The sequence below is a fragment of the Mauremys reevesii genome, linkage group 7 (genome assembly GCF_016161935.1).
Source record: "Mauremys reevesii isolate NIE-2019 linkage group 7, ASM1616193v1, whole genome shotgun sequence".
NCBI lineage: Eukaryota > Metazoa > Chordata > Testudines > Geoemydidae > Mauremys > Mauremys reevesii.
The window spans coordinates 87,646,774-87,652,981 of NC_052629.1; the positions used below are offsets into that span (position 1 = coordinate 87,646,774).

The 6,208-nt window shown below is 44.4% G+C and overlaps 1 long non-coding RNA gene across 2 annotated transcripts; it reads left to right on the forward strand.

Moving 5' to 3' along the window:
• Window positions 1-1,978: 1,978 nt before the first annotated feature.
• LOC120369221 lies at window positions 1,979-5,918 on the forward strand. 2 transcript variants are annotated; one of them, XR_005583012.1, is made up of 4 exons: window positions 1,979-2,032; window positions 2,810-2,907; window positions 3,490-4,255; window positions 5,826-5,918. It is a non-coding gene; the product is annotated as an uncharacterized LOC120369221 (long non-coding RNA). The 2 variants fall into 2 exon arrangements; XR_005583011.1 differs by having other exon boundaries at window positions 3,490-5,915.
• The last annotated feature ends 290 nt before the right edge of the window (window positions 5,919-6,208 follow it).

Here is a 6,208-nt window from a genome sequence, read left to right on the forward strand (position 1 = left end):
GAGAATATTCCTTAAGATTCCTTGCCTCTGAATAATGTCATGTATCATCCCTGATCAGATGGATTTTTCACCTTTAGGGACCAAGGGCAACAGCAGGAGCCTTGTTCCCCAACTTGGTTTGAAATTTCTGCTGACGAAACAAGAGCAATTTGTATTATATGATGGAAGGAAGTTGGATTAACATTGATCTTACTGGAAGGTGGGAACATGTAGTTTATGGCCTATGGAGCGACAAGAGAGAACGGCTCTACTGATGTTAATGTGTCTTTCAATTATATTATTTTAGGATGAGTCATCATGGGCCAATTTAATTAGTGATCCTCCTTTACCTGCCCCTGTACTCTGAGTCTCAGCTCTTCATTCTTTATGAAGCTTTCCTTGAACAGAGTGCACCCGCTGCCCCATAATGAGTATTCAGATTCCTTCACTTCTTTCTCTGTGTGTATATTGAGGAAATGTATGGACATGTCTGTGCAGCGATTTGGGAACAAACATGCAATCCATTTGCACCATTCTAAAAAAGGTAAACAAGACAAGATTCTCTGCAGTCATTTTAAGGCAGAACCAAATTCTCTCTCCCACTGGGCACTTTCTGACCATCAACCAGCTCCAACCATTCCTTCTCATTTTAACATTCTCTTGCAATGCAAATAGACCTTTCTCAACCTCCTGACTTCACCCTGCTACTATCTAGTTATTGATCGTCAAGTTCTCCCATATCACTGCACTTCAGTGCAAGGGAAAAATCTAAGTGACTCAAAGACTCAATTACTGCTATGGCAGAGAAGTTTTGCTGGAACTCGGAGCTGCCCTGTTCCTTAGTATCCAGAATCCCATGGCCTGGCATCTGCCACTCTGGCTATGTCCACATTGAAATTAGAAACCAATGGCTGGCCCATGCCAGCTCACTCGGGCTCGCAAGACTCAGGATAAGGGGCAGATTAATTGCAGCATAGATATGTGTGTTTGGGCTGCCATCCAAGCCCTAAGACGCTTTCACTTTGCATGGTCCTAGAGCCCAAGCTCCACTGTCAGCTCAAATGTCCAAAATGCAATTAAACAACCCCTTAGCTCAAGACCGTCAATCCTGAGTCACCTTGCACAGGCCAAAGTTGCAGGTGTCTAACTGCAGTGTAGACATATCCTCTGATCATTTTGGGATTCAGAGTCAGATATTTATTTTCCCTACTTCTTTGTGTAAGCAGAGTCAGGATGAGCCCCACCCTGACATCTGGTGGTAAATTATGGGGAGTGCGGAAAGAAGTTTCAAGTGTTTGCATTGGCATTTCAGTTATTTGCATTGGCACTCCCATCCCACTTAGCATACCTCAAAGCAGCATGGGATGGTTATTTTCACAGCTGTGGGACCCCCAATTTCGTTGTTATTGGGGCAGGAGGAACGAAATGTTGTCACCCTGATTAAGTAAATGAGGAACTACAAAACTGTCTTATGATAGAGGGTTTCATTATCAACTAAATAGCACTTGCTAGACGAGGGACATGGGTTCCAAAACCCATTGAAAGGAGAGAGGCTGGGGACAGATATCTGTACTTGGTGCTATAAGCGCCTTGTGTGAGCCAGAAGCACCAGTTCCACCTATGTCTCTCTCCACTGTGGAATGTCAGAGTTAATTTTTGATTCCCTTAAGAATCTAGATACAGGTTACTGAGCTGAATTCACTGGCACTGGGGCTCCCCTACTATGAGCTGGAATCACTAAGAGCTGAAATCACTGAAGAGCTGGACTTGCTGAGCTGAGAGCACTGAGTACTGTGCTAATGAGTGGGGGAGCCTGAAGCAATACCGTGGAGCAGAGCAGCTGGCAGAGTGGAGTGGAGCAGTTTGTGCAGCCCTGGGTGAGTGGAGCCGAGCAGCTCGCGAGGACGGCCGGAGCAGATCACAGGACAGCTGGTGGACCAGAGCAGCTGGCAGAGCGGAGCAGCCCACAGAGCCAACGGAGCTGAGCTGTTTGCGGGGACAGCTGGTGGAAGCAGAACCCCACGAAGAGGCAGGGCAGTTGGCCCCGAACCACGTAAGGTGCCCCTTTCTACCCAGGCTGGGGAGGGGGACCTCTGCAGAAAGACTCTTGAACTCTGGGGCTGCACTGACCCGGGACAGAGACTTTTGGATTGTGGGACTTTTGGGACTGTGGGTGATTTGGGGGTTGCTGGACTCAAGGGCCCAGAGAGAAGGACACAGCCCAATTTTCTGGGGTGGGTCTTTGCTCGCAGTTTGACCTGTGAACTCTAGTTGAGGTATTTTCCCATTTTAATGCTTGTTGTTTATCTCATGTAATTAAACCTTTTCTGTTACACCAAGAGTCTGTGCTTGCAAGAGGGGAAGTATTGCCTCCTTGAGGCGCCCAGGGGTGTGTGTGTAAGATTTTCCCAGGTCACTGGGTGGGGGCTCGAGCTGGTTTGCATTACGTTGTGGGGAAGAGACCCCTATGTATTGAACTCGGCCCTTGCTGCTATCAATTCAGCCTGGCAGAGGGGTTACATTTGGATAGATCATGATAACTCTGATGTCCCATGGAGTGATACAAACACTTATTTAGATACAGCAGCTTTGGTTGTTTCACTCCCCACAATTATTTTTCTCCTTTCTACTGCCCCATCCAGGACTAAAAGGCTTTGAACTATGGATTTTATTAGAAGTCAGAGAAAAGTAGTGGGGATTTAAAGAGATTGTAATAGCAGAGGTGGATTCAGCTCTGCATTAACAGAGACTATTATGGCACACTGGGGACAAGTGGAATTGAAAATTGTTCAGCTGCTAATAATATTTGTATTTATTTTTCTTATTTTAGGACACATACATTATATGACAGCTCTGATGCTCCCATTCAGCCATTGGCCTCTTAAAGTTTTGGCTGGCCATGTAATCCCAATCCCCTCTACCTCTTCAGTGAGTATTCAAGTTCTCCTTAATTCCAGCTTGTGAGTTCATTAAGGATGGTGTGTGGGAGAGGCTCTGTAAGGACCCAAATGCATGTAAGGAATAGTGCTGCCACCTTTCTGAAAATGCAGGACAGTTCTCTCATTCCAGGCATTGTAAGAAAGCTCCACCTTCTCTCTCTCTCTCACCTTGGGCCTGACCACTCAATAGCCCCAGCAATGATGCCACATCTTAACATCTATAATTAGTGAGAATTGCCTTCCCCTTCCCCTCATTTATATAGTTCCAACGGCGCTTTACAGAGAAAGATGGAGGCAAGATCCCTGTTTAGAAACCCGACAATCCCTGTAGACAAAGAACTGGTGAAAAATGTAAAGCCCATTATTCCCCTCCCTATAGTTTTTTTTCCTGCTATTCCTGCTTCCTCAACCACAGCAAAGAGTCTTCTATTTATTGCCTTCTTTTAAGGAACATGCTTTTTATTAGGGAAAGAAGGAACACTGAGGCAGATACAAGTCAAATACAGATTGGTAAAGTGTGAAAAGGGGGATAGTTCTTCAGCGGCTGATGTTTCAACTCTTTTTCTTTAAGGCTGAGCTCTCCACCATCAGCCATTGAAGCATCACTGGCAGCTGAAGATCTTTATTTTACCCCGGACCAACCTCATATTCTGGAGTGGGGCTTTCCTGAATGACAACTGACCATCTATTTGCCAATTTGTACAGGGCTTTGGATCCTGAAAACGAAAATTCAGAACTAGAGCCTATAGCCATTCCAAGGAAGCACCAAACTCTGACTCACTCAGAGCATTATCTGAACTATGACCAGATCTAACAACTCTCATTGAATGGAACTTGTCCTTTGCCAGCCTGCTAGCACTGACTTATTAATATGTATGCAATGTTTATGCAGAGTTCCTTATTCCTTGACTATGGTAGGAGGCAATACCTCCTTTCCTTTATTGTAGGCTGTGGAAATAATGCACAGGTTTTTTGGGGTTGAGATCAGTATTATTTTCAGAAATGTGGTGTGGCCCAGACAAGTTCTCCTCATCCCTGTCAGATGTACACTGCCAGATTGGTGGCACTACATGTGTTCCTTTTACTGAACAGCTCAGTTCCAAACAGTAAATCTGCCTTTCTTCTAGTTCCCTTGTAGGAGAGAAGATACCAGTGATAGAATCCAGAACCTTCATAAACAGCAATCAGGAAACAAGACAAACAAAAACATACTTGTCCTATATCTCCAAACCCAGGCACCCTAGTAGTACAATACTAGTGAGGACAAAGATTAGGAATCCTTATATAGAGCTGATAATTAGTTAAACCTAACCAAAAGTCAGAGCTGAAAATGAAAGGTAAGTGAGTTCAGGGTTCAGCAGGAAAGAGGATTATTCCAGTCCCTTATACTGTATTTGGAAACTCAGTAGGTGCTGCATCTGAACAACATATTGCAACAAGGATCTATGTCATCTCTATTAAGATGCTAAGAATAAGAACAAGTTAAGTTCCTGGAGCTTTATTCTGTCCATGGTGAGAGAGATGTTTCTACCCCCATACACAACAGATCATTCAAGAGAGGTTTATTCTCCCCCAGTGAACACCGGGGAGAGGTTTAGAGTCTCCAGCAAGACACTGATCAGAGGTTTTGTCCCTCCCGGAAGACAGGGATTCGGATTATCCATCATAGAGATATGGCCACAACTGTAGAAGCTCCCATAATGTCTAGCAATGCAGCACATAACCTGCAAGAAAGCTTCAGTGCAGTTACTAGTTTGAAGTCAGGATAATAAGGACCCCATGACCATAATCTTAGTCTCAGATAATTTGCCAGGACTATCCTGTATTTCAGTTGCATGAATATCCTGTTTTCTGCCCATCTATTCTATCACTAAATACAAGGTTGGTGCCGCAGCGTTAGGTGAGAAGGGAAAAACTCCTTCCCTGGCACAAAGGCAGAGCCTGTAGGTAGAAACACATCAAAGAGACTGACCCTGGGCTTATTGCCCCCTGCAGGAGTGTGCACCAAAGAGAGACTTCAGGTGCCCCCAAATGTATATCTGTGCACTCTCCTCTCTCTCTCTCTCTCTCTCTCTCTCTCTCTCTCTCTCTCTCTCTCCCCTGCACCCTCAAGGAGCAACATTGCTGGCCACAATGATGAGGAGAGGAGAACCCAGCAACTACCTGGGGCAATTCCAACAAAAACATTAGTATCAAAGCAACATCTGTTTAGTCTGAACCTTTCAACTAGTATCTCAGGTATCTCTGCAGGGGGAGATTATAGCATTGTCTGTGAACTTCTGCCCAAAGATCAGGGAGGGTGGAGGGGAACTGCGAACCTCCTGAACTTACCTGGGGCCTATGGGTTCCCTCAAAGGAAGAATGAGGCAAGAGAGCTCAGGAGGAGGAATAAGAAAGAAGTGAAAAGTAAAAACATGTCCAGGACTTTCATTATGGTTCTCAATAATCACACTGCAGTAAGTAGCCAATCCTCTGGCACTCACATCTTCTTTAGCTCCACTCTCTTATGCAATAAACATATTGCAAGTGTTTACCTCCTCCTTGCCAACCACCTGTACAGATTGCCCTGTGATCATTACAAGTTCTGTAATGGAGGTGAGTTACCTAATCAAACACACACCCCTCTTTAATAGTGTTGTATTAACTGATGTTAAATCTCACGCTGCAGTATTTTCAGCATACGGTGTCCTATCTGATAAAAAATGTCAGCTGGCAGCCAGGCTCAGGGCACAGGTAGATGTTGGCTAAACCCTGCAAATGGTGAATGAACAAGGTAGATTGTTTTCCTCACACTGCCCCTTGTATTTCATAGTTTCAAATAAATATTAGACAGTGCCTAGTTGCAAGAGTTCCACCAAACCGAGTTCTAGAATATTGCATGTTCATTTCCTTTTTTCGCATGTGCAGAACCACTGACAAAGCCTGAATTTCCTGATCACCAGCTGTACTGATTGGGGAAAGAACACCTGTACTGATGTTAGAAAAGCTGCTTCCCACCTCCCAGGCAAGAGTAAAATGGGTTTAAAAAACTCTTTCCTTTTGCTCACCACCTTCTCCTTTCTTCTAGTTTAGTAAATTAAAACTAAATTTCCATCGCCCAGAGAACATCTCCCACATCCTCCCTACACGTTTTCCCTAGTTCCAATGATGCTTGTATGACATATGAGAATATGAATTTACTTGATATTCTGAAGGATATGTCAATATCTCCTATGATTGCTGGAAGAATGAGTTTTTACAAGTTCTCACAAGAGAATATGGAAATCTAAACTGGAACTGTTGGGCTGCTT